The sequence below is a fragment of the Salvia splendens genome, chromosome 22 (assembly GCF_004379255.2).
Source record: "Salvia splendens isolate huo1 chromosome 22, SspV2, whole genome shotgun sequence".
Classification (NCBI taxonomy): domain Eukaryota; kingdom Viridiplantae; phylum Streptophyta; class Magnoliopsida; order Lamiales; family Lamiaceae; genus Salvia; species Salvia splendens.
Genome location: NC_056053.1, coordinates 20,025,909 through 20,030,231, shown reverse-complemented (window position 1 = coordinate 20,030,231; position 4,323 = coordinate 20,025,909).

Genomic DNA, 4,323 nt, shown 5'->3' with positions numbered 1-4,323 from the left:
AACTGTTGTTTGACTTTAAAATGTGCCAAATAATAAATAAATTCGAACTACACATTGATTAATCAATTCAGATCCAATATCCCAAAATGTCTGATACGAACCTCTATTATTATTATTTAGTTTAGATATTATAAGATTTAGCATATCTTTTCTATATCTTTGTTTTCTTGTTCATTAAGTCAGTAGCATTATAAATAGGATAACAGAGCATTATAAAAATTAATTGGTTGAATGCTTAAAAAAGATAACAGTCTATCCTATTTATAATGCTACTGACTTAATGAACAAGAAAACGAAAATATAGAAAAAGATATGTTAAATCCCTATAATATCTAAACTAAATAATAATAATAATAATAATAATAGAGGTTCGTATCAAATACTTTCAAATTTTCATATTTTTCTTCAGTTTCATTATTTTCATATTTGTTTTTAGTTAAATTTTGTTTATTAACTATAATTGGTCATACGGGTTATACATACAATTTTAGAATTTGATTGTAAATGTGTATTTGTGTTAGTTAATAACTGGTTATCAACGTTAATAAATTCCTAATTACGGTGTATAATTTTTTTAATTTCATTTTCTATAATAATATTAATTATGATCCATTATATTATAGTAATAAATTCTATTTGAAAATAAAAAAATTAAAATAAGGAATTTATAATGAAACATGAATTGAGGAAATGCGAATCAATGCAAGTCTCACTCAAATATTCTTTATTACAATAGTTATTAATTTAATATGCATTTTTAATCTTAGTAGTATGATTTATGATTCTCATACAAAGGCGTTATTATATAGTCTAATATACGTATAAACAATAAAACAATGAAAGAAGTATCATTTTGTGTGAATCGCGAGTTTGTAAATCTAAAATAAATTGATTTTAGTGATTGGTTTTCAAACAAACTCGCAATGAGTTGGTTATATTTATAACTGATATTTTTAACTTAGGCGAATTGATTGTAATTTCTGGCAATGAGTTTATACCGTTGGAACTGACTTTTGTCACTAGGTGAGGTAGGTACCACACAGACAAATCTTTTTCTCATGATAAGTAAGATTTAGTTGTTCAAACTACAAATGATATAGTGTAATAAGATAAATTTAGCTTAATTAAGTTATAACTAATCATTTATCTAAATTCAAACTTATTTTATTATTAATATCACACTATCTAATATTACACTATACCAATTTACATCACCTCAAACCCAAATTTTTTTTGCTGGTATTACTTTTATATCTCCATTTCAACTATACCTATATATTTTATCTAAGCTACCCATAACCCACAACAATTTATAGTCAATGATTTCATATAAAATTGAATATTATAATAAGATTTGATCATTAATACATCATTTTTTGAATAAAAAAATCACACAAATTAAAATTTTGAAATACATTAAACATACAACGTAAATATTAAAATTAAATTAAAATTAAAATTAAAATATAGTACTAAAACATACAGCAGCATACACATAAAACGCGTCTTTATTTTGACCTTCAGTTGTTCATATGTATTTTATTGTACTCTTTTTACTTAATATTGTAATTAATATTTTGTTAAATTTCATTGTATATCATGTAATTTTATTTAGATGAAAACAATCAAACCATTAGCTCCTTAATAAGTTAAGGTAATTAATTAAGTGAAGATAATTAGATATTTTCATTAGCCAAACTCATTTAATTAGTCAGAGACAGCCTAATTTAATTAATTAATTAATTGAACTAATAGGCATTTGTTTAATTTAATAGCCAATTAAAGTTAATTATGAACCTCTCGGACAAGGCCATTAAGCCATTTATCAATTCCAACCCAAATAAATAAATAAATACAGATATATCTTTAACCCTAGTAATGTGCGCTCACGAAGTTTACAATTCAATTTTTCGTGATAAAAGTGACTACAAAAAGTTCCGATCATAATTCGAAATTTAGCACATTTAATATATATGTAGCTTGTGAACTAAAACGAGGTATGGTTTTCTTGAACAAAATATTCTAACTTGAAGAAATTAGAAAGCACTATATTCATCAGAACTTTCCTATTGTGTAATATCCGAGATCTTGTGGTTTTTGGTTCTTTAATTTAATGAATGTCTTATGTGTTGTGCTTAATATATGGTGTGGAAATATTAATTGCTTTACACTTTGTTGCGGATGGGGTGTTTTTACCTAGCATTAAAAGTGATTAACTAATTAAGCTAGAATTAAAATCCTAAATAACAAATTAAATTCCTCCCTCCCTAATTCTCTCGGCTTTTCAAAAAAAAACCCTCCCCCTCCCCACTAATTTCTCAACCTCCCCCACTCCCTCTTAACCGATTCTTTTCCCCTTTTCCAATCTCTTTCCCTCTTCGGTCTCTCTCATTCTCTCGCTCGCTCTCTCTCTCTCGCAAAGTTACTCTCTCTCTGGTAAGTCTCCCTTCTTCTCCCTCTCGGTTTTTACCTTCCCTCTTACTCCCTCTCATTGATTCCTGATTTCATTAAGGTAGCAAACTCTCGCGTACCGTTTTGAAATCGGAGTAGGGAAGCTTTGACCTACGTTTCGAACTATTCGGAGAAAGGTAACCCCTAACCCTTGTTAATTTTCGAAACCTCATGCATATAGGACGTTTTGGAGGGTTTAGGTGCTGAATAGGTTGTGGGATGAGGTGTCTGTGTGAAGCATGTCTTTGTTGGTAACTGACAGTGGGTTCCGACCCCTTTTTAACTAAGCAAACGATCTCCGTTGGGTACGAATTTTGAACTGTGTAAAGGTTAATGTGTCCTTTGTGTGGTGTGTAAATTTCAGCTTCTTTGGATGTCGTATGATTTTATTATGATTTTTGCAAGTAAACTGCGCAGTTTCGCGAGTTGTATGTTTTTGGGAGATGTTTTCATGTGCAAGTGGCGTGTTTCTGAGTGATAGGTTTTTGTGATGAATGTGGGTGTGTTTGGCCAAGAGATGGCTCGGAGGAATCAGTGTTTGGTTCGAGAGTTTTCGTGTGTTGTGTGGCCGAGAGTTGTTGGGTTCAGCCTAGGGCAGATTTGTGGAGAGTCTGGAAGGGATGATCCCAGGTGTTTGGGTGTGTTTTGGGATGTAGAATGCGTGGTGTGTTTGTCGTATAGGGTTTGAGAATCGGGGGTCAGAGGAAAAGGGGTGTAAATAGGCGCCGAGCAGACGGCCGAGGTGGTCGGCCGAGGTGCCGAGCCGGACGGCCGAGACGGGTCGGTCGAGGTGGTGCCGAGCCGGACGGCCGAGACGGTCGGCCGAGGTGCCGAACAGGCGGCCGAGACGGTCGGCCGAGGTGCCGAGCCGGACGGCCGAGATGGTCGGCCGAGGGGTGCCGAGCTGTGCCGAGACAGGTGCCGAGCTGAGCCGAGACAGGTGCCGAGCTGTGCCGAGACAGGTGCCGAGCTGTGCCGAGACAAGTGCCGAGCTGTGCCGAGACAGGTGCCGAGCTGTGCCGAGACAGGCGGCCGAGGTGCCGAGCCAGGCGGCCGAGACGGTCGGCCGAGGGTGCCGAGCCAGGCGGCCGAGGTGCCGAGCCAGGCAGGCGAGACGGTCGGCCGAGGTGCCGAGCCAGGCGGCCGAAGACACCGAGCCAGGCCGAGACGCCGATCCTTTTTCCGAGCTTTTTCCGAACCTTTCCGAGCCAAGTGAAGCCGTTGCACAGTAAGGGTATGCCAGGACTTGGAGTGCTGTGTTCGTGTGTCGTGTGCGCGTTTTGGGTACGTCGTTTGCGTGCGGGGTTGGGTGTGTTCGAACGTGTGACTTGTGTGTTTGTCTTGTAACATGTGGCTATTGTATGTACGTGTAACGTGCTTAGATGTTGAAGTCGTCCACGTAGGAATCATGCATTGTCGTTTAAAGTCTCGTCTCTTCTGACTCTAATCATGATATTATTTATCTTTCAAAAGGGTGATCTTTTTCGAGGAAAGTGTGGTTTGAAGGGAAATGTTTTAAAGCTAAGCATCGAGGTGGGCTTTTCTACCCTACTTTTATGTGGGTTATCTTTAATACGGACTTTTGTTCCGGAAATGTTTATGGAGTGTGAACTGTTTGTCTTGCCAATTTTTTTTTGTTTTGAAACCTATCTGAAGTGGTTTACCACATATGTTTTTTAATCGAATTCGGGTCTGTTGGGCTGCGAACCCTCAGGCTAGTGTACACGAGACTGGGGGTGCCATCTGAGAGCAAGTTGGGCCGGTCTAGATGACATGGGGTTGTGGCCACGCCCCTTGTCATGGTTTGGATCAGATAGTGTATGATTGAGGGAATAAGGGTGGCAATATCGGAAAATGACTGCGCAGTCGAAT